Source organism: Lissotriton helveticus, chromosome 6 (genome assembly GCF_964261635.1).
Source record: "Lissotriton helveticus chromosome 6, aLisHel1.1, whole genome shotgun sequence".
Lineage (NCBI taxonomy): Eukaryota > Metazoa > Chordata > Amphibia > Caudata > Salamandridae > Lissotriton > Lissotriton helveticus.
Genome location: NC_136067.1, coordinates 391,759,469 through 391,780,614, shown reverse-complemented (window position 1 = coordinate 391,780,614; position 21,146 = coordinate 391,759,469).

Genomic DNA, 21,146 nt, shown 5'->3' with positions numbered 1-21,146 from the left:
GTGATTTGTATTATTGAGTATTTTACTATACATAGATTATTGTTTTTTTAAACAATCTAATTGATTGGTTTTTTTGCCCACTGTTATGTGATGAGTACAATTGAAATCACTATTTCTAGTGAAATTCAATATATTCTGAGAACAGCAAAAAAGGCAAAGAAATTACTTTGTAAAATGTTTGTTTGTTTGTTATGCTGTGCTCTTAAAAATGTATTATTATATGTTATAACTATTTTTCTTTTTTTTTTTACAGATTTTAATTTTAAGATATCCAATCCAATCCAAAAATTCTTTATTTCGGCTATTTAGGCCATAAAAGATGCAAAAAAACATACATAAAAACATTATTAAATAACACCAAATTAAGACATGCTTAATAAATATAAACATGCATAGAAACTTTTTAGTTATACCATAAATTTAAGACATAAGACATACTTGGAAAGGATATATAAAGGAACAACCACTGCCCGTAGAGTTAGTCAAAAAATTCAATGGCATTTGAGTTAAATTGGCAATAAATCCTGTGATAATCATACTTTAAGTAGTTTGCTCCTAATGTGCCACATGGCCATTAAAAATTTAGCAACTGCGAATACAATATGAGGGGAGGAGTCCGTTTTCAGTATTCTGAGCGAATTCACATAGCTCCTTACGCCCAGATTCCTACACAGAGGCACTAGCCAATGTTTCCTTGGTCTCTCGTAGGCTGGGCAAAAGAAGAGAACATGAGATTCCTCCTCCTCACAGTTGCTACAACCGGGGCATAATTTATCCCCCCCATTGGCCCACTTGCACATGAAGGATTTAATAGGTAAATTGCCAAACCTCCATTGGATAAATAGCTTTCTTGCCAGAATCGGGAAGATGATGTCCATAAAACTTTCGAAGTAATAAGAATTTTTGGAATCCAGGAAACGTTCAGTTAAAATCCCAATGCGGGGTGCAAGCATAAGGGAGGCAAGACTTTTTTCCCTATGAAGTTCTACAAGTCTTTTCCGGGAAACTCTTTGGCAACCCAACTCAGGAGCCTCCCACAACTCTTGGAGATTCAACCGAAACAATTCCTGCTTTACAGAGGATAGCCATGGAATTTTTCCATTGTGATTTAAATTCATAACATGGAGAAGATCTTGCCTATAATGTTTGAGCTCGTTAGTAGACCAGAGCCTATGCCAAAATCTTAATGGTTTTAACTCAAGGTCGTCCGATATGGGAGGTAGACCCGTATCTAGTCGTAGAGGAAGCAAAGGTGTACCACGCGGAAGGGCCAAAAGGCGTCTCAAGAAGTTATTTTCAACACTAGACAACTCTTTTCCAGCTTTGAATCCCCACAGCTCGCTGCCATATAGTGCGGCCGACTTGGCTTGTGTTTTGTACATTTCAACTGCAGGGGCTATAGGTTTGTAGGTAGAAGTGTTTATAACCTTCAAAATTGCCCCGGACAGTTGTGACAGCCTTAACCGTAAACTTGATATCTGTGGATCCCAGGATAAATTCTCATGCAACAATACGCCCAAATACTGGAAGGTTTTTACCCTCTCCAAAGTTACTAAGCTCAGTGTGGGGTTAGGTCTTGTCTTAGGGGGGGGGTTAAATATCATGAATTTGGTCTTCCCTGTATTGATCTCCAGACCATACTGTCTACAGAAAAGACCAAATCCGTCCAGGATCCGCTGTATACCCATTGGGGATTTGGAGAGCAAGAGGGTGTCGTCGGCAAACATGATAGCCGGCACCCTTCTGCCCGCCAAAAAAGGGGCATCATTGTCCCTGACCTTATTTAGGTGGGTCAGGACGTTGTTAACGTAAAGGCAAAACAGTGTTGGCGCCAAAACGCAACCCTGCCTTACCCCCCTTAGGACAAGGAACCTCTTGGATAGAACTCCTCCCCTCCCGCACCGAACTTGAGCAAAATTGCCCTCATGGAGTCTAATTATGGCCTGTAGGAGATGGGTGGGGACTCCCATCTCATTCAAAACCTCCCAAAGTTTTTTCCGGGGCACCAGGTCAAATGCTGACTTCAGGTCCACGAACACCATGTACAGCCTTCCACCCTCAATCCTCACTGATTTCCAATAGAGGAGTAGGAGGCGGAAGATCTGGTCCATAGTGGACGTGTTTTTCCTAAAGCCAGCCTGGAGGGGGCTTGGAATATCATTGTCCTCCATCCAGTCCAGGAGATGGTCCAGTATGAGGCGGGAAAAAAGTTTTTGAGGCACATCTATGAGGCTTATCGGCCTATAGTTGGCTGGGAGGAGAGGACAGCCCCTCTTGAAGATGGGAACTATCTCTGCCCCCAGCCAAGTACAGGGGATCGCCATGCCTCGTACAATAGAATTAAAAAGAATATAAAGATATGGGGCCCAAATCTCTGGTTGGGACCTAAAAAGGTCACCAGGCAGTTTATCAAGTCCCGGTGCTTTACCCAGCGCCAGTCTATCTATAGCACTGACCACCTCCCCGAGACTGAACTCCAATCCGTCACCAGGGAGGGACAGAAGGGCGGCGGTCACAGCGTTGGTATCATCAGAACTGTCTTCATAGAGTTTACCAAAATGGGTTTCCCACATGGGGGCTGCAATATTTGGCTCTACTGCAGCTTTGGGTTCTCCTGAGCCAATGTTGACTAGTGACCAAAATCTCCTAGACTCATTGGTTCCAAGGGCAAGAGAGAGGTCCTGCCATCTGTCCCAATCCCAGTCTGACCTGGCCTGGGCCATAACACCCTTGTACTGTCGCCTAAGCTCGGTCACCCTATTCCTATCTATCCCAGCTTTTACTGCTGCAATTAATTCAGTCTTGGCCTTCTTACAGTCTGAATTATACCAGGAGGAAGTTCGGGTCTTTTGCTTACACATCGCTACTTCCTTTAACCCCTCCAGTGGTTCAAAATGACAATTGAAGTCTCCACCCATCACTATCTTGTGGTCAGCTGATAGCCGACCCAAGAAGGATGAGAGATCTTCAAGTGTAGATGACTCCTTGGTTGGGCCGACGGGGCGTGAATAAACATTTATAATTGCCAGCTTGGGAACGCCAGGCCACTTCAGAACAACACACTGTATATCCTGGGAGAACGTTGATATATTCTCCGCGGTGCATCCAATGTGACTAGCTACCCATACCGCCAAGCCACCCGAGGGCCTTCCCTTGCCACTCCAACTCGCCTTAATTTCGAAAATTGCGTATCCCGATCTTGACATGGGTTCCCTAGCCCAAGTCTCTTGGAAGAGGCAGACGTCACTATTAAGTACTAAGGAGTCCCATTCATCCGTATGTAGTTTGTTGACTATACCTGCAACATTCCATGACAGGACCTTCAGGGCTCCAAGAGAAGCTTTGGATTTAAGGCCCTGTGTCCCAACATTGGCATAATCATTTCCCACATGCGGAGTAGGGGACCCGGGAAGAAATATTTAAGATATCAAATTTACCACCATTTAGATTATAAAAAACAAGTGAATAAAATGTGTACTGTTTTTTACATGTATTAGTTGAGGTAAGTTTTAGTACGTTTTAAAATGCAGAATGAACTGCGCTTCCACACAGTTGAAGAAAAGGAACATGGATGGACTAGATTGCTGTCAGAAAATTGCAATGCAAAAATGTATAAAATAGGGGACAGCTTCAGAACACCTGCCTGCAAGTAAAGTACAGAATAGACTAATATGGTTCTTTTGCAGGTCTTGATCATTTCAGAATTAAAAGAAATGAAACAGTTTAATTTAAACCACATCAGTCAGTGTTTTTGCAGATGTCATATTAGGTCGCATCCCTTCCTTCAGTAATATATAAACATGTCCTATCAGTTCCCTAAAACGTAAGTAGTTGTAAATGTATCTTGTTCTCTGTTATCAGTACAGACATTTACTCCTATAATAACAATTGGCCTATCCATTAACTCTCCTTCTTATTTATAAAGTGAGGAAATGGCATTCTGTATACCTTTTCTTTTCCATGTAAATATAATCTCATTCCACACAGTACTTTGCGTTGAAAAGGTGTTCTATAGGTTTTGCTGTGCATGTTTGCACAGAACACTTATAGAACAAGACACATCTCCAGATTTATCAGAAATCATAAATCTGGACATGTTTGTGAATGCTCCACCATCCTTCTATTGGTATAGCAAAGCACAAAGAGGAAATTTGTTTTTACTTCTCCTAATTTTTTCTCTTTCAATATATGCTGCAATGCACAGCATATATTGAAGGAAAAAAATGCCTTTTACTTATTGTTTTTGTGCCGGAAGGGGTCGCTTCTAGCATAAAAACAATCTCCACATGACACGGACATCTTTGCCCCATGGTGCAAGAATGCCTGTGTCACCACATGCCTGTAGTTTCTGCAGCTGTGCAGAGGGAAGCACACAGTTGCAAAATATTTATCTGCATATGATACATCCTTGTGCTTCAGAAGTACTACAGTATGCTGTAGTTAAACAGTTTACAGTGTCATGCTGCAGCACTTCCTTATAATTCTGCACTTATGCATTCACCACACATCAGAAATATATTTTTACAGTCACTTATGCACTACACATACATTCATCTCAAATTTCACACACTAGCATACTAGTTTAGATATATCTTTAACCAGGGTAGTTAGTTCTGAAAATAACTTTTTTTTTCTTTTTGTTGATTTTGTTTTTTGGGGGATTTTTTGAACAATTTTGTATTTTTTTGTTTTTATAAAACAGTGGAGAACATGAGAACTGGGAAAAGAGAACAAAAAACTAGGAGGAGAGGAGAAAAGAAATCTAACAATATGGTGGTCAACAGCTCGACACACCAGATCCACCAACTTTTACACAGCCCATTCTAAGATCCCAAATTGGGGACGAATATCAGGGTGTACGGTAGAGGTTGATGGTGTTGCTCCACTCGTACTCTGGCCTTCTGATGAAGCAGGATGAGCCTCTCTCAATCTCCTTAACTCCTCCCTTGCAAAGTTGACCGGATGCTTAGATTGCAAGTGCTTCCGCATGCTTGCAGTTCCGCAGGAGTACTTTTTGCTGGGGTCTCCCCTTGAAAGCACTTCCTTGCATATGCAGCAAGTAACTTTTGTTGCATTCACCTTTTTTAAGCCTAGTGGAAAGGTGAAAAATTTCCAGACAATGCTGGTATATTTTTCCCTTGGTGCAGGTTCAGGAACAAATTCTTGCTCTAATGAGTTCCCTGAATCAGAGGATGATGGTAGATTAGCAGCCATGGTATGTTTAAATGAATCTCTTCTCCAGAAAAGAAAGAGCAGTAGATCTTCTCAGGACGTCTTTCTCTAAGAAAAGTTCTAAGAAGAGTGATTGAAATGGGTGAGGTCCTTCAATAGTTTAAATAGGAATTGTAATGAACCAATCAAATCTCTGTTTTGAAAGTCACATGGGGTGCGTGTAGGATGCGCACACTCAGCACGCACCCTGCTCGCACCGTGCTTGCGACAAGCGCGACTTCGCGAAATTGCATTAAAAAGTGATGTACTTTTTAAGATAGTTAAAGATTTTTTTTTATAATAACCTCAGATAATCTCTTGTCTTAATATTTATATAAAATATATAAATATGTTTTTCAACATAAAAAAAAATCGTGGAAGTCGCGCACCCACCGCGTCAGATATGCATATGACGTCACATGCTACCGCGCGTCTGTCACGTGATACATAAATCTCGCGTATGCGCCAGGCATCGTGCACAAGTCCCATAGCAACCGCTTTGGAGAAGTCGTACCCATCGCACACTGTACGCGGATCCTAGACAGCAACCCTAAAATGGGGGACGCGTTTCACGCAGTAAGCGAGCAGGGTGTAGTAGGCTGCGCAACTGCAAAAAAAAAGAAAAAAATAATGAAAATAATTTAGGTATATTATAAACAATATAAAATAATGAGAAAAAAAATGATGTAAAAACAATTAATAAAAAAATGTGGTCATTCAAAAGATAACATCTAAAAATAAAAAGATTAAAAAAATGTAGTTAGAAAATATAAAAAACCAATAAATATATTTAAAAATTATCATTTAAAAACCTTTGAAATTCACTAAAAAAACATAGGTTTTGCATATGTTATAGTTAGGAATTTGCATTTCAAAAACCTTTCGAAATTCACTGAAACAACCATAGGTTTCAGACAAGTTATAGTTAGCAATTAGCATTTAAAAAACCTTTGAAATTCACTGAAAAAAACATAGGTTTCAGACAAGTTATAGTTAGGAATTAGCATTTAAACTACCTTAGAAATTCACTGAAAAAAACATAGGTTTAAGGGGTGTTATAGTTAGCTACACATTTCACTCATATAAAACCATTGAAATTCCCCCGTTATAGTTAGCTGTACTAACTATAACTTGCGCGCCCGCAATCCAATGCTGATGATGTCAGATATTACATCATTCATGACATGGTCAGTGACATCACTGATGACATCACTGATGACATCTCAAATGACATGGTTCGCTTGCATTTCCACAGGAGTACTTTTTGCTGGGGTCTTCCTTTGAAAGCACTTCCTTCCATATGCGGAAAGTAACTTTTGTTGCATTCACCTTTATTAAGCCTGGTGGAAAGGTGAAACATTTCCAGACAATTTGAATTTTGAATTTGAATTTGAATTTGAAAAGGTTCTTCTATAGCGCATGGCTACTCGAGAGCATCCCAGCGCTTGATAGTTAACCAGAAAGAGAAAGAGAGAAATAAAGATCTGACGTAGACTGGGCGAATTTAATTATGTGTTGGGAAACAGAATAGTTTTTATCTTTTTCCGAAAGACAATGCTGGTATATTTTTCCTTTGGTGCAGGTTCAGAAAAAAATTCTTGCTCTAATGAGTTTCCTGAATCAGAGGATGATGGTAGATTAGCAGCCATGGTATGTTTAAATGAATCTCTTCTCCTGAAAAGAAAGAGCAGTAGATCTTCTCAGGACGTCTTTCTCTAAGAAAAGTTCTAAGAAGAGTTATTGAAATGGGTGAGGTCCTTCAATAGTTTCAATAGGAATTGTAATGAACCAATCAAATCTCTGTTTTGGAAGTCACATGGGGTGTGCGTAGGATGCGCGCACTCAGCATGCACGCTGCTCGCACCGTGCTTGCTCCAAGCGGGACTTCGCGAAATTGCATTAAAAAGTGATGTACTTTTTAATAAAGTTAAAGAAAATTATTTTTTTAATAACCTCAGATAATCTCTTGTCTTAATATTTATATAAAATATATATAAATATGTTTTTCAACATTAAAAAAAATCGTGGAAGTTGCGCACCCACCTCGTCCGATATACATATGACGTCTCATGCTACCGCGCGTCTGTCATGTGATACATAAATCTTGCGTATGCGTCAGGCATCGTGCACAAGTCGCATAGCAACCGCGTTGGAAAAGTCATACCCATCGCACACTGTATGCGGATCCTAGACAGCGACCCTAAAATGGGGGGCACGTTTCACGCAGTAAGCGAGCAGGGTGTAAGAGGCTGCACAACTGCAAAAAGAAAGAAAAGAAATAATGAAAATAATTTAAGTATATTATAAACAATATAAAATAATGAAATAAAAATATGTAAAAAAAATTAATTAAAAAATGTGGTCATTCAAAAAATAACATCTAAAAATAAAAAGATTAAAAAAATGTAGTTAGAAAATATAAAAAACAATACATATATTTAAAAATTATCATTTAAAAAACCTTTGAAATTCACTAAAAAAAATAGGTTTTGCATTTGTTATAATTAGGAATTAGCATTTCAAAAACCATAGAAATTCACTGAAACAACCATAGGTTTCAGACAAGTTATAGTTAGCAATTAGCATTTAAAAAACCTTTGAAATTCACTGAGAAAAACATAGGTTTCAGACAAGTTATAGTTAGTATTTAGCATTTAAAACACCTTAGAAATTCACTGAAAAAACATAAGTTTAAGGGGTGTTATAGTTAGCTACACATTTCACTCATATAAAACCATTGAAATTCCCCCGTTATAGTTAGCTGTACTAACTATAACTTGCGCGCCCGCAATCCACTGCTGATGATGTCAGATATTACATCATTCATGACATGGTCAGTGACATCACTGATGACATCACTGATGACATCTCAAATGACATGGTTCATGATGAAGAAGGAGGAGCCTCTCTCAATCTCCTTAACTCCTCCCTTGCAAAGTTGACCGGATGCTTAGATTGCAAGTACTTCTGCATGCTTGCAGTTCCGCAGGAGTACTTTTTGCTGGGGTCTCTCCTTGAAAGCACTTCCTTCCATATGCGGCAAGTAACTTTTGTTGCATTCACCTTTATTAAGCCTGGTAGAAAGGTGAAATATTTTCAGACAATGCTGGTATATTTTTCTTTTGGTGCAGGCTCAGGAACAAATTCTTGCTCTAATGAGTTCCCTGAATCAGAGGATGATGGCAGATTAGCAGCCATGGTATGTTTAAATGAATCTCTTCTCCAGAAAGGAAAGAGCAGTAGATCTTCTCAGGACGTCTTTCTCTAAGAAAAGTTCTAGGAAGAGTGATTGAAATGGGTGAGGTCCTTCAATAGTTTCAATACGAATTGCAATGAACCAATCAAATCTCTGTTTTGGAAGTCACATGGGGTGCGCGTAGGATATGCACACTCAGCACGCACCCTGCTCACACCGTGCTTGCGCCCAGCGCGACTTCGCGAAATTGCATTAAAAAGTGATATACTTTTTAAGAAAGTTAAAGAAAATAATTTTTTTAATAACCTCAGATAATCTCTTGTCTTAATATTTATATAAAATATATATAAATACGTTTTTCAACATAAAAAAAATCGTGGAGGTCGCGCACCCACCGCGTCCGATATGCATATGAAGTCACATGCTACCGCACGTCTGTCACGTGATACATAAATCTCGCGTATGCGCCAGGCATCGTGCAAAAGTCGCATAGCAACCGCGTTGGAAAAGTCGTACCAATCGCACACTGTACGCGGATCCTAGACAGCAACCCTAAAATGGGGGACACGTTTCATGCAGTAAGCGAGCAGGGTGTAGTAGGCTGCGCAACTGCAAAAAAAAGAAAAAAAAGAATGAAAATAATTTAAGTATATTATAAACAATATAAAATAATGAAAATAAAAAATAATTGTATGTAAAAAAATATAATAAAAAATGTGGTCATTCAAAAAATAACATCTAAAAATAAAAGAATAAAAAAATGTAGTTAGAAAATATAAAAAACAATAAATATATTTAAAAATTATCATTTAAAAAACCTTTGAAATTCACTAAAAAAACATAGGTTTTGCATATGTTATAGTTAGGAATTAGCATTTCAAAAACCTTAGAAATTCACTGAAAAAAACATAGGTTTCAGACAAGTTATAGTTAGGAATTAGCATTTAAAAAACCTTTGAAATTCACTGTAAAAACCATAGGTTTAAGGGGTGTTATAGTTAGCTACACATTTCACTCATATAAAACCATTGAAATTCCCCCGTTATAGTTAGCTGTACTAACTATAACTTGCGCGCCCGCAATCCACTGCTGATGATGTCAGATATTACATCATTCATGACATGGTCAGTGACATCACTAATGACATCTCTAATGACATCACTGATTACATCACTGATGACATCATCCATGTGACAAGCTGATACACCTCATCATACAGTAGCATAACCTTTCAACACACATTCTAAAATATGGAGTATCATGTTTGAAACCACTGACACACCAATACAAGTTTCTAAAAACCCACTTAGTGATTGTTCTACACACACATCTAAACATTTATGTATACATTCAGTCATACATGCTAACAAAGATCAATAGAATGCTATTAAATACACTTACACCTACATCAACATAACATACCAGCACACATCCTATTCACGTATGCAGAAATCCTACTGACTTATGCAAACAATTGATCATACTTATATTTACTAAGCTACACACTTACACAAACACCATGTTATTTATTCATATAGTTTGAAAGTCATACATAGTGTGTTACAAAATCAATATCACAAGTATACAGTTATCCATACAGTCACTCTTACAATCACTGAGTCTTAGGTATACTTATTTATATGCAACAACTGTCACATTCACTGCCTCTTGTATTTCTAGTTTGTTGGACATGTATGATTAAGAAATATATTTACTCATCACCACACCCATAAAGAGGTTCACTCACCCAAACAACTGTTTCCACATACAGTCTTAACCTCATATACCTACTAAATCAACTATTAACACATCTTTGGACAGTCACCTACCCTCCACCCAACCACACACACATTCATTCACTATCCCATGCAAATACTCACTTAACTAATTAATAACTAATATATACTTTCACATAGCTAGTAACCAACTTATGTAGTAGTTTACACAACAGGAGATAGAGTGATACTGGTATTCACACAGTTTAATCACTAGCCCATATATTTAGTGAGACACTTTAGATTCGTCACTTAGACAGTCAATCACACTACTACTAAATCTTCCATCCACACACTTATACATCCACTCAGTCTTCAATGCAGATTGATATATATATTTTTATAATACTTATTTAAATAGCGAACCAAACCACATACACTGAATGATGTCATCAGTGATGTCATCAGTGATGTCATTTGAGATGTCATCAGTGATGTCATCAGTGATGTCACTGACCATGTCATGAATGATGTAATATGTGACATCATCAGCAGTGGATTGCGGGCGCGTGAGTTATAGTGAGTACAACTAACTATAACGGGGGAATTTCAATGGTTTTGTATGAGTAAAATGTCCAGCTAACTATAACTGGTGTAAAACCTATGGTTTTTTCAGTGAATATATATATATGGACCTAATAGCCAGAAAACAGCGAAAGTTCGAGCGTGACGAGCGCGACTATATGTCAGGAAGGATCTTAACTTTTGCAAAGAAGTTTGATAAACCACGTTCCTCACTGTTGAGAGATAAGGCATTGTTAATGGCCGACAAAGACAGGCGACAATCAGGAACCAGTTTGAGTTCTGACGCAAGCTCACTGGATGGCAATGTGCAACTAGGATCAGATATAACGTTTTTTTCCGACGAAATGTGCCTCATGTTAGAGGCCAACGAGCAATCAATCAGAGGGAGAACATGATACCAAGGCCGAGGAGGAAGGGGAAAAGCAAAAGGCGAAGAGAGCGGCGATGGAAAACCAAGCAATTCTGGAGTGGGAAAACCAGATGCCGAAGGTCAAGTAATGGATGCACAAAACAAGGAGTTAATGGTAATGAATCTATCTAATAGACAGTTATCTGTAGATGAAGAAAAGGTCTTACGACTAGGATTGACATTTTGTCCAGACTTACAGTTTGACTATACACAGACACGTATAGACATGTACATGTTCGCCAGAAAACTGAAATTACATAAAATACACTCGAATAGGAAGCCCATTCACCAGATTCAGGACACAGTTGATGTGTCATCCAAACCAGGAAATGAGTTACAGAACGTCCTAGAAAATCTACATGAAGAGGGTGCAGTAGATCCAACACAAACACAGACGCAAACACCTAGCACCATAACCTCCATAACTGAAACCCAATCCAACACTATAGTGACCCCTTTCAAACCCAGATCCAGATATAGGCCGCAACTACCAAGGGACAACATTGATCTTTTCCATGACCTGGTCGCTAGTGACATGCTCAAACTTTTACACAAACCTCCAGCAAAGCAGAATATAACACCAGAAATGAGAAAAGCTCTAACTAACTTGAAGAATGATGACTCAATCATAATTAAGCCCTCTGACAAGGGGGGAAATGTAGTCTTATGGGACAAGAAAATGTATGTTAAAGAGGCGATGAGACAATTGTCAGATGTTGCATGTTATGTTAAAGTTGATCACACCTATCTAGCTAAACTGCAGAATAGAATACACCAACACATTCGTGAGTGGAACATTAACAAATTGCTAAATTGAGACGAGACCAAGTTCCTAATTAATGAAAATCCTACAACGCCCACTCTTTACCTACTTCCTAAAGTACACAAGAACCAAACAGAACCCCCAGGAAGGCCCATTGTGTCCTCTATCAACAGTCTTATGGAGAATGTGTCTCACTATGTAGATTATTTTTTAAAAGACTATGTCAAAGAACTTACATCTCACATAGAGGATACTAAAGACTTTCTTCAGAAAGTAGAAAACATTAATTGGGAGCCCCACTTCTGGTTAGTATCCCTAGATGTAGAGAGCCTTTATACATCAATAAGACACAGGGATGGTTTGAAGGCATGCGAGTACTTTTTACAGGCGAGAAGCAGACATTTGGAAGCCCATTCCAGAATGCTACTACAAATGATAGAGCTCTGTCTCGAGGAAAATGTGTTTCTATTTGATGGCACTTTGTATAAACAGATACAGGGCACGTCGATGGGCACCTGCTTTGCCCCCAGTTATGCCAACCTACTGGTAGGCTAATGGGAGGAGCAGGTGCTCAGGAACGACACACTAGAACAGTGGACAAGTAAGGTGAACATCTGGCTTCGTTTTATAGACGACATTTTCTTTGTTTGGGAGGGAAGCGAAAAGGAACTATTCAAGTTTGTGAATGTTTGAATTTAAAGTTCACAATGAACTATTCAAGTTTCTGAACTGTTTGAATTTAAAGTTCACAATGAAACATAGTCAGAATACCATTGACTTCCTAGACATAAGACTAGAGATTGTTGATAACCAGATTGAGACTGAAATCTTCAGGAAGGAAACAGCTGGGAACTCGGTACTCCATTCAACAAGCTGTCACCCCCCCAGCTTTAGATGGGCAATACCCTTTGGTGAGTTCCTGCGCGCCAAGAGGAACTGTAGTTCCCAAGAATCCTTTGAGAGCCATAAAAAAGCAATGCATGAGAGGTTTACTGTGAGGGGCTATCATCGTAATATGCTGAATAAAGGAGAGGTGAGAGTCTCTCAAATTGACCGGAAATATGCTTTATTTCGAAAACCCAAGAGTAAGCAAAATGCATCCAATGCCCCTATAAGACTTATCACGACATACAATACCCAATCCCCCGAGTTCAGCAAGATTGTAAGGAAGAGATGGGATATCCTTTTACAGGACAAAACCCTGAAAGAGAGATTAGGTCAACACCCATCGATAACCTACAGGAAGGGCAAATCCATTAAAGATCTAATAGTTCAGAGCCATATGGAAAAGAAAAAGTCATGGCTGGAAGCAAAGGGAGGATTCCAAAAATGTGGAAAATGCAAGGACTGCGGGTACAGTACTAATGTAAGGGAGGTTGTACTCAGTAGGGTAAACAAGAAATGGAAGATCAACAAGAAAATCCTCTGTACCACAGACTTTGTAGTCTATGTAGTAACATGCCCTTGTGGAAAATGGTACATTGGATCAACAACCTTTCCGGTCAAAAAGAGAATCCTGGAACACTGGCGTGCAATTACCAACAAGGATTTTTCCTACAGCACAGCCAAGCACTTCCATACCCATCATGATGGGGACTGGACCAAGGCAAAATTCTTTGCCCTTGACTCAATTCCCAAACATGTGAGAGGAGGAGACAGAGTGACAGCACTATATGGAGCAGAGTCCAAGTTCATCCTACAGGCAGGCAGTATCGTTCCCATGGGGATGAACATTGATGAGGAAATGTATCTACATTTGTGAAATTTTTCTGACCGAGAGCCTCCTCTGCCCACTTCTAGATACTCAGAATCCATGATAATGTGATTTTAATTTTATAATTTATTTCACTGTATATATAAATTGGTGTTTTTTGGTGTGTTGTTAGCAAATTGATGATCTGGAGGACCTAGACTGTTATTGAGGATTGATATATTGAGACAAGATTGTATTATCTATATATGTTCAGCCACTATGGTTACTCATGAGACTAATCATAACCCCTTTTCTCACTTTTACCTCTTCTAGAAACCGGGCTGTGGATGGAGTATTAATGTGCATCACGGATAGAAGATATGGTTACGAGCACAACAACTCCACAAGACTTTACACATTAGTGATAAGAGCACGGATCTATATCGATTCTTATATAGATATTATATTTAAATATTATTTTTCTTAGAGAATGAGTAGTAGGGGTGCTATTTTGTAGAAATAAGAGTGCATTTTATACCGAACCTCTTATAGTTTTCAATCACTAGTCTTTATAGTCTCTGATTTAATATTGGTACACTCAGATAATTGGTGGATTGAGGAAAACAAATAGGATATAGAGGGATATGGGAGGAACGGCTTGCTAATTTGCATGAAAGATAGGTTCTTAAAGGTACTACACCTGTCCTGACTTGCTCTGCTTCCACTTTCATTTTTCACTTACTCACCCTAAGATTTCTTTCTGATCCTCAATTTCACCTTTACCAGGTGTCACTCATGGGGTTCCTTTCCCTCCCTAATAGTACTTTGACCTCCTTCCTGCATCTTGAGTTCTCCTAAACCCAGTATGAATTCAGGTACTATACCCACTAACTTCTTCAATTGCAATGATAAATCATCATATATCAGTTTGCTGAATTACACCAAAAACCTTGAATATGTGCCTTACAATTTAAACACAATGTTCCTTTTCCCTTTTATTTTTAAGTAACGGCACATTTGATCGTACCTGGCTGGTGTGGCTCGTCGTCCCTTCGTCGAGCGAGAGGATCGAGTGGATATATATATATATATATTCACTGAAAAAACCATAGGTTATAGACCATATATAGTTAGGAATTAACATTTACAAAACCTTGAAAACTCACTGAAAAAACCATAGGTTATAGACCATATATAGTTAGGAATTAGCATTTACAAAACCTTATTTTACTCACACAAAACCATTGAAATTCGCATATATAGTTAGTTGCACTAACTATATATCGCGCACCCGCAATCCACTGCTGATCATGTCACATATTACATCATTCATGACATGGTCAGTGACATCACTGATGACATCACTGATGACATCTCAAATGACATCACTGATGACATCACTGATGACATCTCAAATGACATCACTGATGACATCACTGATGACATCTCATTTGACATTACTGATCACATCACTGATGACATCATTCATGTGATAATACGATGAACCACTTCAGACTCTAATATAACCTTAGATACACTCAGTGTAAACAGACACTCACAGTCTGTCACTCATCCATGAAGTTACACCCGCACCTAGTCAGTCATGCAAAAAATCAATCACACCTCCATTTTCTCAACTATACAGTTATACACACCTTACTTATTCAAACATATACTAACACATATTTACTCTCTTATACAATCCTGGATACAAGGTCACAATGATCCATACAGCCACTCACACATTCACTGGCTCTTATGCACAGTTATTTATATATGTCAACTCTCACATGTACTGTGTTTTACATATGTACTTACTTTGACATGTAGCACTGAGATATTCATTCACTCACCAATACACTCATGCACACAGTCAACCACCCATACAGCTGTTTCCACATGCACTTTGGACCCATACATCTAGTGAATCAACTGCTCACACATATATGCACAGAGTCATACACCTCCCAGCCACCCCCACACACACTCAGTCTCCCATACAAAATACTTGGGCAACCAATCAATAACCCATATAGTTACTCATATAGCTAATGATCAACACATGCAGCAGATTACAGAACAACAGACATAATGATGCACAAATTAAGACAGTTTAGTCACTAACCCATGCTGACACTTATAAGTCCACTCATTCTTCAATATGTAAGACATATTTAAACTTTACAGAAACATACAGACACTGGATGTTGATATCAGTGATGTCATCAGTGATGTCATTTGAGATGTCATCAGTGATGTCATCAGTGATGTCACTGACCATGTCATGAATGATGTAATATGTAACATGATCAGCAGTGGATTGGGGATGCGCGATATATAGTTAGTGCAACTAACTATATATGCGAATTTCAATGGTTTTGTGTGAGTAAAATAAGGTTTTGTAAATGCTAATTCCTAACTATATATGGTCTATAACCTATGGTTTTTTCAGTGAATTTCAATGGTTTTTTAATAGCAAATATCAAAAGCTTTAAAATGTATTCTTCTTTAATTCGAAAAATATATTTTATATGTTTTTAATACAATTTTTTATGTATTTTTTTTATTATTTTTTTTTGTTTCGCTCCCGGTCCGCGAACCGGGTAGCTTCCCGTTAGCTCAATTTGGTGCCGCGACCCGGTCCGCGAACCGGTAAACGTTCCGTTTGCGCAACTGCCGCGTTAGAAAACAACATTGTGACGCGTCGCGTAAGCGCGACGTATGCCGTTCTCGCGTAATGCGTCTTATGACGCACCGCGTTAGCGCACCCGGAAGTGCTCCGGAGCGCGAACCGAGGCGCGAAGCGCAGCTCTCCGGAAGCGTTCCGGGGAGCGGCGCGCAGCGCGTAACGTAAGTGTAACAGGTCATGTGACTTGTTATTAAAACTTTTCATTGGTTCATTTCACTTTTGGTTTCCTAATGATGTAAGGCTAGGTCATGTGACCTAAAAATAACACTTTTCATTGGTTTAGAACTATTTTTTTTCCCAAATGATGAAAACCCCTCCTCGTTTCCTTACTCTGACTTTCAACTTTGTGAGAGGAAGACCTTTTTTGATTACTTAGAAATGGCAAGTCTTGTAGCTGCAGCTGGTGCACCCCCACCACCACCACCACCTCCTAGGAAGAGAGGACCACCTCCTCAGGTTATCCTTCAGCAAGAGGAGGAAGAAGAGGAAGAAGAGGAAGAGACGCAAGGGGAGAGGCAGTTTTTGCCTGAGGAGCCAAGAATTTCCCATGTAAAGGAAGATTTCATCTGGCAATTTTATTCATTTCCCCAGGGCCAAAAGAAAGTAAATGCCCGCTATGTTACTTGCCTTATCTGCAAAAAAGATCTGTCCAGAGGGACAGATAAGAAATATAGCTATGGCAATTACACCATGCATCGCCATATGCAGAGGTGGCACCCTAATAATTATAGTGCTGCGCAGGTAGGTGACCTGCAGGATAACCCCCCTCCTGTGGCCAGAACATCAAATGTAGAGGCAGTGATGGGACCAGAGGCGAGGGAGACGGTCCCAAATATACAGATGAAGTTTGGGAGTGTGAAACAAGTGTGCGTTTATTGCGGCCAATTGATTTGCTACAGGGAAAGTAGCATCACTTTAATCAACAGAGCTATCGACAATCATAATTTTCCAAAACGCCCCAGAAAATAAATTATCTTTTTTTTTTGTTGCTCCTGTTGAGCCCTTTATAATGAATCATTTTCGTTTCTCCCCCCCCAAAAAAAACAAAAAAAATATAAAATCGTTCACAAAATACAAAAAAAGTAAAAAAAAATTCAGAAAAATAATCAAAAAAATATAAAACAACAAAAATAATAAAAACAAAGTTCTTTTCAGAACTACCTCCCCTTTATAAAAAATTGCTAGAATGTTTAGCACTCTGGCAACCTCTATTTCTTTTGATTCGCTTCCCGGTTCGGGCGCCGGTACGCGAATCGGAAGCGAACCAGAAAAAAAAAAGAAAAAAAAAAAGAAGAGTAAGTATAAGGGAAGGAAACAGAGAGTAATGTTAAAAGAAAGACAGCTAGAGGGAGTAACACAGAGATACTGTTTAATAGATCTATTTACCGAAGAAAAGATGGAAGAGGGTATAATTGTGAAAAACAAAATAGATAAGGAAGTGAAAGAAAAAAAGGAGAGTAGAAGAATAATAAACAAGAGTTTCTTAGAGAATGTGAGTGAATGTTCAAAATAAGAAGAAAAATAGTAAAGGATGTGGAATGAGAGGAAGGGATAGAACCGGACTAAAAGAACAATCCTGAGGGAAAGTGTTAAGAAAACAGTGAGTAAAAGTAAATAGGAATAAAACAAGATGTATGGTAGTGACTAAGGTTAAAACATGTGGAATAACAGAGAGAAAAAACAGAAAGCAGAAAAGAAGAAGTGACAGAAAAGGAATGATTGAAACAGCAAAGAAATGTAAATAACATAGGGGCATATTATCAACACAGGCGATAAAATTATTGCTGCTTTTATCGGCAGAAAACTGCCGCTAAAGCCGCTTTTGCGGCAGAAAACTGCCGCTAAAGCCGCTTTTGCGGCAGTTTTCTGCCGATAAAAGCAGCGATAATTTTATCGCCTGTGTTGATAATATGCCCCTTAGTGTGCTTGAACTACAGGGAGAAAGCATAATGAACAAGTAGTGAAAGAGTGATCAGTCAGAGACAGTGAGAGTAATAGAGACGGAGTGAGTGAACAGGAGTGAGGAACTATGAGAACAGAGGGACTGAGAAAAGGAGTGGAAGGAGTAGAGTAAGTAAGTAATAGAGAAAGGAATGAGGGAAGTAGCAAAGGCAGGAAACTGAGGGTTAAAGAAATGAAGCAGTGGAACTAATAGAAGTTAAATGTGATAGAAATGTAACGAAAAGAGTACAAAACATTTACCTTATAATTGTCGTTAACTTAGTCACTTGTTATTTTTATACTTTCAATCTGTGAAAGAAAGAACAAAAATTTGAAAAATATTAAAACTTGTATTTAAAAATTAGAAAAGACAAGGGAAAAGATTGACAATCATCCAATTTTACAAAGAAATAAAGTTAGAGATAAACATGCAGAAAAAAAGAGAAAGAAACGGTGATAGACAGTCAGAGACAAAAAGAAATTGAAATAGAGTAAATTACTAAGAGAAAAAAAAAGAAGATACTTTCAGTGACAGAAAAGAAGGATAGAAGAGAAAACTAAATTGAAGTTGTGTAAGCTACTAAAAGAAAGTGAGTGAGGTAAACTATATAAGGAAAGGGTGAATAAGGAAAAGAGAGTGAGGGAGAGAGGAGACAGAGGAAGTAAAGGAAAGAGTGTCAGATACAGACTGAGTGAGGCATCTACACAATGTGATTCATAATGTTAGGAAACACAGGTAATGCAATTGAAAAACGTTAAATTTTTTTTTCTCGTTCCACAATCACATCACTTGTGTTTCCTTTGCTTAGGTATCTCATTGTGCAGATGTAGTCTAGCATATGAAAGACTACGCAGAAGGTGAGCACTGTATGCAACAACTTTGACACTTACAGAAGCCTCTGCTTCTCCATGCCCCCTACACAGTCCTAAATATATACATTTTAAACTGACGGTATCTTGTTGCAGATGAAGTGAGGCCTATCTTGCAACATGGTGCATCTTTTGCACTGCTGCTGCGTCACAAAAGTGACGCAACGGCGTCGCAAAAGAGGCGCACGGCCATCATAAAACTGCCCCTAACATTTTAAATGATTGTTTCAGGATGCCGATAAGGAGTGGCCTATCCAGAGATTTGTTTGAGGTGAGGCCTACTCAGAGTTACAGATTAAATTTAGGCTTGTTGAAGAGTACAGAGGAGATAATACATGTGCGGGCCTACCAACGAAGTGAGTCATGTCCACTGCACTCTTGAACAAAGGCCAGACCTCCTCTGTCTCCCTGGACAGGCCTAAACCTCATCTGCACAATGTGATTCGTAATGTTAGGAAACACAGGTGATATAATTGAAAAACGTGCAAATATTTTTGCTCATTTAACAATCACATCACCTGTATTTCCTCAGCTTAGGTATCTCATTGTACAGATGTAGTCTAGCATATCCAAGAGTACGCAGAAGGTGAGGACTGTATGCAGCAGAGCAATGTACATTACTCACCTCCCTTGACACTTACAGAAGCCTCAGTTTCTCCATGCCTCCTACACAGTTCTAAATGTATATCATAAATACAAAAAGTACAGAATTAATTATACATGTTAAATGGTTTATTTGTGCTGTTCTCAGAATATATCAAATTTCACTAAAAACAGTGACTTGAAGGTATTCATCATATAACAGCGGGGAAAAAAAAACACAATCAAAATGATTGTGTTTAAAAAACCCATATAACATAACCAATCAGAAATCAGAACTCCTTAAAAGTAACTTACTTTTCATGACGTCGAAGGATGTCCTATGAACAGCTTATACTCTGTTGTGCTGTTATTATTTTCAGCCCGCCACTTTCTGAAAGAAAAGCTCCATCGTTTTGACAAATATGTTACATACAATAAATGACTTCTCGCTCTCTACCGCACTTCTCCTCAAGGCCAAATCGTGTAAGAGCCATTTATAACTCTTGGAATTCTTCTAAGCAAATCCCGTCATTTTCTTTTTCCGTAACTTTCAGAAAGAAAACGTTCAAGATCACTTTCACAATCCTGTACCAGTAATATTTTACCCTTCTTGCTCACTCATGTTCCACATTTCCTATGACACTGATACTGCTTACTATGAGGCACACTTACACTACCTCTATGACTACTACAATTATTTAATTCTCTACATCATTTTTAATCACAAAGCAATTTAAAACAGTACATACAATTATATCAACTCCTAGAATCATTATAGGCCAGTTACCTACCCAAAATTCTTTCTTCTGAAAACAGAAAGTAAGAATATTTTTAAGTCAAAAGGCAACATTGTTTCATAGTCAAATGTGAATCATTTCCGAAACATCAGCTTTTTTTACATTTTCAATAAGCTGTGTAATAAGTGGATGTTGTCAAAGGACCATCATGTCATATAATAGCTGTAGTTAGAAATGTTCTTCCTAAAATCAACGACTGTGTAGCCACAACATTTGTAATTAAAGTTGAAAACTTACTTTCATCAGGTTTATATAGTTGGAATTTTTAAATGACATTATAACCAAAAGTTTGTTCAAAAAATGTGGACAGCATTGCATACTTACATTACCTCTACTCCATGTTTTGATTGGCTGATTGAATTAGCTTATTAAAAGAAACAGTTTTTCTGAACTCATTCAAAGTGCAGTTATTTTTCCATGACGTCAAGTGTTATGGTAAGAATACCGTTTGCTTTGGGAAATACTCTGTTGTCCTTTAACTAATCCGTGCCCATCACTTTCTGTAAGAAAACCTTTTTTTTCAGGAACTACTTAAAACTCAAAAAAAACTTTTTACTCTGTACTACACTTATCCTCAAGGCCAAATAGTGTAGGAGCCATTAGAACCTCTTGAAATTCCTCAGAGCAAATCCCGAGATTCTTTCTCTAAAATTTTGGTTGTAAAAACACCAGGTAAGAATTTTTAAGGTCAAAAG